Source organism: Megalops cyprinoides, chromosome 11 (assembly GCF_013368585.1).
Source record: "Megalops cyprinoides isolate fMegCyp1 chromosome 11, fMegCyp1.pri, whole genome shotgun sequence".
Classification (NCBI taxonomy): Eukaryota; Metazoa; Chordata; class Actinopteri; order Elopiformes; family Megalopidae; genus Megalops; species Megalops cyprinoides.
Genome location: NC_050593.1, coordinates 25,925,813 through 25,934,275, shown reverse-complemented (window position 1 = coordinate 25,934,275; position 8,463 = coordinate 25,925,813).

Here is an 8,463-nt window from a genome sequence, read left to right as displayed (position 1 = left end):
TGTACACCAGTCTGCAATAATGTAATTAAACATGGGTCCAAAGACCATCTATGGGAAAGTAGGATTCAATTCCTGACAATCCAGTTTACTGCTGGGGTTTCCTGGAAGGAACTGTTTTGTAAAAGCAATGACTGCCCATGGTTTGTTGTAAGAGGCCAGCTGGCAGTTTGGTCTTTTTTCACTTTTTCCAAGATGAGCGTTATTGAGGATACCTTAGACTTCGGCTGTGCAACATAATGGTTTTGGCTTCTTTGGCTGGCAGATGATGTCACATTCAGTTGGTATCCTGAAGTCATTCTGGCAACTCCAGTTGTGCTCAGTGTGAAGCAGATGAAAATTACAGAGGGCACATCTGTTACTAGAACCATGATTATAAAATCTTGTCTGTGCTGTTGTCTGTGCTGGCAACTAATACGATACACCTTCAAACAGCAAACTTCAACTTCAATCAGCGCAATGAGTGTCAGGGTAAAGGGTTATATGACAGTGATATGTTACCAATGAACTGTTCCATTCGTTGAACTGTTTTACTGTTCCCTGGTCTTCTTAACTCATATTTGCTGTTCAGTATTACCATGATGAGACATGGTGATACTGATGAGCCAGGTGAGACATTCTTTTGTTGTGCATAAAACTGAGATCACATATGATTAAAAGAGATCTGCATCACACCAGCACAAATCCACTGACCTTTCAGTCATCTGAGTGGGTCATCCTATTCCACTAAACCCATATACTATACAGGACAGTGAACCTACATTGATGAGACACAAATCAGACCCATAGAAACACAACTTGGGAATGAGTTCACTACACAATACTCAATGAAATCGTTCACAATAGAGCTATATTTGTGAACGTTAAGAGTTTGTTTTTGTGTCTGACCAAAAGTGGTCATCTTGAACAGTTTCATTTAGATGTTTATTGAGAGTGTTCAGTGATCAAAAAGACAGTGTGACCGTATTTCAGTGATAGTCCAACCGTTATCTCAACTTGAAGAAAGATGAATTTCCATTGGGACAAGGTCGCTGGCTGGGTTGTCTAAGATTTGCAGCAGTTGATTGTGTTTGTATACAGTGATGACAAATGTATTGTAGGAGAAAAATCTTTTTAAGTTACAATAATTATACTTTTATTCTCATATCATTAATGACATGAAATATAATAATTGACGTTATAAGAATGAGCAAAATCAAGTAAAGACCCTTATGACATTATGTGACTACTTCACAACAATTCAAAATCTATTTTCATGTCATCGTCACAGTCACATCATCACATTGAACACTACTGACAATTTTCTATCATTTTGTCTTACTTAATTAATCCACAAAAACAGTGTTTTGAACTTCAGCTCCCCACAGCACCTTATATTTGCATTCTGTGATGCTCATGTCTGGTGTATCACAGCCATTTCCTGTACTTGGGCTATAATTTAAGGACTATAATTTAAGAACTGCTTTATTGTAACCTCTCACATCAGTACTGTGGTAAAAAGATGAACACTGTAGCCTGACACTGTTCTACTCACTGACCAGAGTTATTTTCTCAGCAGATTTACAACTACAGGTTGTTTGTTACAGCATGTTTTCTAAGCATCACGTTTGACACCAGCACGGACTGGATATCTAATGTGTCTTTCATGGGTTTCTACAAATCCTGAAGCCTGACCAGCATTAGTCCTCAGATCCTGATCATAAACAATCCTGTGTGGAAATATCAATCTGTATGGTCATTTCTGAAAAAGTGATAATGATCTGAAAATGACCTAACTGAATTTTTAATGCAATGCTGGACGATACAATAAGCTGTTAAAACTAAAGGCTGTACATGAAAAAGCACACAGTTTTTTCAGGTTTGTGATCTTAATGATAGGACTTACCAAACAGAAACTTTAATATATTTCTATTTTTCAGAAAATTAAACAAATATGATTTGCTCCCAGGTAGGAGTGAGTGGCTTAAGACTAATGTCCTCTGCAAGTGCTCCACTTTGACTTGTTGTCTTCTCCAGGTAATGATGATGCCATCATCCAGATAATATTCCCCCGTGCCCTGGCCCCTAGCCTTCACTAGCTTTTAAACAAAGATACCTTTTTTCTCATTTTCACTTTCTTCTTGACCTCCTGTTTTCACTTCTGTTTTGCCATTACTAATATGTGAACTTGTCCTTGCTGCGTAGTCCTGATCTTCCCCCTCCTCCGGCTCTTTTTTTTTTATAGGATGGTGGTGTAGGATCACCTCGTTCTGTTGCTGTGGGATTCTGTCAGGCTGTTGGACAAGTGACCCATCGCTGGGGACACTGTCCTTGGTCTGGGCAGTGTGGGGGCCTGGTCCTCCCTCTGCGGAGGGTGCAGCTGGCCCTCCTGTTTCTGGTCTGTCAGGGCACGCCTCCGCTTTTTGGCTGCCACACTGCTCATCAAACTCGTTCTATCCTCCTGCTCCTCCTCCCCCTCCGCAAAGGCGGAATGAGCCTTGGCACCAAGGGCGCTCTCTGCCTGCTTCTGACAGCTGGGAGGTGCAATGCCAGAGCTCTGGCTGTGCGTGTCGTTGTGGTCATCTCCAGCTCTCTCCTCCAGCAGGGCCTCATTCAGCTGACGCAGCTGCTTCAGGAAGCCCTCATTAGGGCAGATAGGCCGCTTCTTACGTAATGCCAGCAGGGCCTCCATAATGGGCATATGGTGGAAGATCATTAGGTAGGCAGCGACAAAAACCGCGGAGCGACTGATGCCCATGACAGAGTTCACCAGAACCTTCCCTGTAGGGGGTGAGAGAGAGAGAGAGAGAGAGAGAGAGAGAGAGAGATCAGGTTGCACTCAGCATGCTCAACATTGAATGTGCTCAAGCAGCAGTGTGGAACAGTGGTAAGGGGCAGGACTTATAACCGAAATGTTGCTGGTTCTATTCCCTGCTGGGACACTGCTGTTGTACCCTTGGGCAAGGTGCATAACCTAGAATTGCCTCAGTAAATATGGAGTAAACAGCTGTATAAATGGATAAAATTGTAACCTAAGTAAGTCGCTCTGGAGAAGAGCATCTGCTAAATGATAGTAATGTAACACATTCATTTTTACTGTCATACACTGTACCATATATGTATATGTGGAAAAGAAGATCTCATATTTTTATTTTTATCACAGTTCTTCCCACCTGGAGGGATTCTAGATTTTTTTCCTTGGGCTAATTTCCAACCCCCTTCTTAATCAGGGCTAAATAATCTCTTACTGAAATATAAATCACAACTTAGTCATGACTCAAAGCATATCTTACTCATGGTCATGTTGCATATTCCTCACTGCAGGTCACCTCTTAGTGTCAAATCATGTTATAGTCATGGCCAAATTATCTCTTACAGTTAACCCACCTCTTTTGCCAAACACCACCTCTTTTGCACAGCTAGATAACTTACTCAGGGCTAAAGGTACAATGGTGAGGCATTACCAGAGGTAGTAGGTCAGTTCTTACATAGATTTTAACCAAACAAGCAGCTGCAACAAGACCACAGCAGAGGCTGACGTGCAGCAGCACATTCGGGTCAACAGGGGGAGCCTCTGCTTTATGATCCGCATTCAACAAGAATCCTAGCACTATCCTTTGGTGGCCTGCCAGTAAGGATGTGTTGATGACAAATGTGTAACAAAGATATCAACCCTCCAGCATAACTGGTGAGAGTCTGTTCAGACTACAGCAGTGACAGGGACGACTGCATGAGCTTGATTTGGCACTTATGTACAGTCAAAATATTTATGAAGGGCTCATGCAAATGAATGCTGTGGGTACACCTTATCAGATTGATCAAACCAAGCAAATATTATAGATGGTGTCATTGCACAAGTGTTTTGAAATATTTGAGAATGAAGTGTTAAGTTTGCAGTGAGACATTTTAAAATTCATTTTCATGTTATTTAATGTATAATTAAGGTTCATTTAAGCCATAAAGTCTGCTAAACAGACTCCCATTTGCTTCACATGTCATGTCACCATGAACCTTCAGCTACGCTCCTTGGTGCATTAACAGAAAGGACTCTTTAAAAGACTGATTTCTAAAACACAGAAAAAAATTAGATACTGAAAACAGACAACTTTTCATTTTCATTTCCTTGTTCTGTATGAGACATACGTTTCAAGAATCATTTCACAGGGCCACACGGGTACTCTAATGATGACTGCAGTGGAAGTAGACTGCACTCAGTCAGTAGATCTGAAGCTTACTCAAAATATCATAGACCTCTCTTATGACTGAGAAGTTAAATGTAATGAGTTCAGTCTAGATTATCAATTGAATCTGCAGTCACCGCAGCCCTCCAGGACCATAGATGACTATCCAAGTGCTTTCTGGCCCATATTCCTACAATCACTGACAAGTGCTCCTCTGATCCCCTCCCACTGACATGCCCACTACCCCCAGCTCTCACCCCTGTGTGTAAGCAAGGCCTCGTCGAGGAACTCAGCAGCTCTCCGGAAATGTGGAGAGATGTCCACATATGGGAAGTCGTCCACTTCGATACCCTGGTACTGGATGTTCATATCAGAGTAGAAATCTGAACCTGTGTAGACACCCGTGCCGTGGGCTGCATTCAAGATGTGGGTGATACCCATCCGCTTTAGACGCGATTTGTTGACCGCTACTGTTCTACAAAAGAGACACGCTGCCCTTCAGACATAATGCTGCACACCACAGAAACACATTCAGTCAGACTACACAGCACATTCTCACAACTCATTTTAGACAACACAGGCAAAAAACTGGTCAAATAAATATTCTATAACAACGCTATTCACAACACAGACGCACAACCCAATAAATGTCAACACAACTCTTCTCTAGGAGAGAAGTTATACAAATTCTGGGTAATGTCAATGCTCTGCATTCACTCGAGATAACCAGCAATGTCTCTCCTTATTTCATACAACATTCAGCTGAGTATATATATAGCATAGTATATAGCTGAATATAGTATAAAATATAAAAAGCTATGCAATAAAAAGTTATTGCTGACCATGAAACACATGGTTTAGCCTCCATATACACAGTGAAACTACTAAACATCTATAAAACCAGTGAAGCTCTTAGATGATCAAACAATGGTCTCTGTGTTCCAGCTACTCAGCTACAATAGAAATGTGATATAGCCTTCTGAGTATATGCTCCAAAGCTGTGGAATGCCTTACCTGAGAGTATTACAAGGACAAGGTCAGTCTTTCTTTTGATTTAGTTGAAAACTCACTTGTTTAAGCCTGTTTGAATTTTCCTCTTGCTTTTAATTTGATTTGTCTTTTTTTTGATGGGGAGTTGCGGGATGTTATTTTCTGTCTACTTACCATTTGTTATTTGCATGCAGCTTCCCTTGAAATTTTAGTTTCCTTTTCTTTCAATTTCAAGTTTTTATATCTATCTATAATAAATGTATGATAATGACTATTATGTAGGTGTTCCAGGGGTGACTCACTTTTCAGCAATGAAGACGTTGGGCCACACCTCATCGACAGGGTTCAGGGGTGCCTCCATTCGTTCCTGCACCATGGCGCGCTGGATGTCCATCACGCAGGGCGTGCTGTACGAGCTGGTGTCGTCCATCATATCCCTCACGCGGTTATACAGATCCTCCACCATCAGCTGCTTTGCTGACTCCCGCATGCTCTCTGGGACTGGCTCCACCCTGACTGCTCGTGGCTTCAGCTCTGAGAAGAAAGAATTAGTGCAGCTAAGACAATAACTTCTCTGACTACAGAGGTGATGTATATATATAAACCTCCTGCTTATGAAGTTTGGTTTATGAAGGCTTATGAATGGCTTATGAAGCCATCAGAAATAATCCTGTGCTCAGCCCCAGAATCCCACAAATAAATGCACAGAAACAAGAATCCGGGGCCTCTCTGAAAGAGAGATTATAATAATCTCTAATATCAGATCAATTTGAAAATTTATTGAGACTTAAAAAACTGTTATGTAACAGTTAAAATGACAATGTGACATTGTTTGGTGAATGGGTCATCGATAGCTCACCCTCATTGATGATCTGTTTGGCAGCCACTGCGGAGGAGAGGTGGATGGGTTCCGTAAAGACACTGTCTGTGTTCGTGTGAGGAAGCTGGCCAGCACTTCTCACAAAAACAAAGAGAAGGAGCAAAACATACAAAAGCAATAATTTATTTTAAAAAGTCAAAAACAAAAAAGGAACCAGCCTTGAGCACAGAGCTAAACAGCTTTAGTCTCTTGGCACTGCAGCCACATACCTGTATTTAACAATCTGATTAGGGAGGTGAGGCTCATTGACCAATGGCTGAATGCAGACAGACAATTAGAAACTGACAAGTAACCATGAAACAATTAACTGATTAGGTGTATTGGCTGTCAAAGGAGGTCAGTTATTGATAAGGCTGAAAATGGAAAGACTGCAATCCTTAAATATTTAAACGATTAAACAATTGTTTTTGGGAACAGGTGAAGGTTCTCATTCACAGTCCATGTCTGCTCCAGTATAGAGCCTGGGTCATACAGTAGATTTATATGAATGGGCTATAGAATGCGTATGATGCAAAATCTTACAGCTTTCATATTAAGGAAGTTACGTACGTAATGTTATTCATTTATTCCAGAAAATAGATGCCCTTTTGTGAAGGTCATGCTACTGAAATTATTATTGTGAATCAATCTGTCATTTTTCTGTGGTCAGTGGAAGAATTCATATAACTCACACGCACAAGCATTACATATGTACTCACACATACACACACACACACAAACCTGCTGGAAGGGTTGCGCAGATAAAAAGACTGTATGGACCTGACGCTGTCTCGGTTGTCCTCTGGTACCACTTGATCAGCCTCAGTGTTGACCGGGGACGCCATGGCAATACTGTTCCCTCAGCTGTGTGCTAGAAAAATATGTTTATGCACACAGAGTGACACACAGTCACAATACATTCAAAAAGATATGCACACGCACAGAAAGACAAAGTTAGGCAGTCAGGAACTACAAATCCACACAGGTATACACATACAATCAGACACATATCAGGTTCAAATCTGGCAACTTTAATACAGAACTTAGGGTAAAAATATCTTGACACTGATTCATTTAGGCATTCAGTATGCTTAAAAGCTATGTTAGTAGCCATTTAGAAAGCATGCTATAAAAATGAAATGCAATGATTATTGTTTAATATCACAGACATGTTATTTTTATTTTATTAGGTAAGGATATACAGAAGCTCAGATTGTATAGAAGCTGCATACAAGGATTTGAAAACCTTCTGTAACCATTTCACTGAGAGCACAAACAGCATTGCATCATTACCACACTCGGCACACAGACAGCATGGGACACAGCACGTGTGTGTGAGTTTGTGTCTGAGCTGGGTATTTATAGCAACAGGGACAGCTGCAAAAAGCTGTAAGGATGATTGGAGTGGAAGGCCGGAAACAAAGCTGGCACCCAAGAGAGCGAGGGACATTCAGACCCGAGTCTCATACCGCTCTACCACCTAACTGCACAATATCTCTTCCCTCACTCATGCTCCTTACCTGACTGTCCACAGCAGGGGTCCTGTCCTGTGACTGTGTGATGGGACGTGTGGCAGACAGGGGGGGTGAGAGTCACGGCAGAGGGGCAGAGGCTTCTCAGATTGGTGGCTCCACTGTGTGGCCCCCCCGCCTCCTCCCCCCAGCTCCTCACTTTTTCTCCTCCCCTGACATCTGAGACCAGCGTGACACAGCATGGTTTGTCCCAAGGGAATTAACCCCCTAGAGTCTCACAGGACCCCATTCTCCAACTCCAAGGACCTCTCACAGGACATGCGCATACAAACGCACATGTATAAACATAAACACATGCCCAATACTCTGAAAATGTAATGTATAAGCTCAATTAAAAGTTGGCATTGAAGTATTCAAGCTTTTTTCCACTTTTCTTTTTTCAATTCTTTAAACTTGTGTACTTAAGGCAAATGACTGCTGGTGTGCTCGTTTATAGGTACTAATTAGCATTTTTTTTTAATTTTTCAGGATGGACAGTGTAAATCTATCCACACAATCTAGACAGGCCCTTCTGCTGAATGTGCACTAGAATAACCAAATGACCATCCCAATACAGTGGTTCTGTCCTGGTTGCTTCCTTACAGACAAAGACCAATCTAATCAACACTAATTTGTTCTTTGATCTCTGGCTCTATTAGAATAGCATTTTCTGAATTACATTGTACAACATTGGGTTTTCACACAGGGTGAGGTCCACCATCAAATTTGTGTATCTATTCAAATATCTTTTTTGCATTATGTTGTACTGAACACAATAGAGGTCCACCACTTCCTTACCATCCTACCTTACCTTCACCCCCCAGTGCTCATGTATATTGAATGGATGAGTCCCAACCTGTGTGAAGAATACAGCATTTAGGGTACATTGAGAGTATGGCTTTTCGCTAGAAATTGATGGGGACACTTGGGAATCAATCCCAGCAAA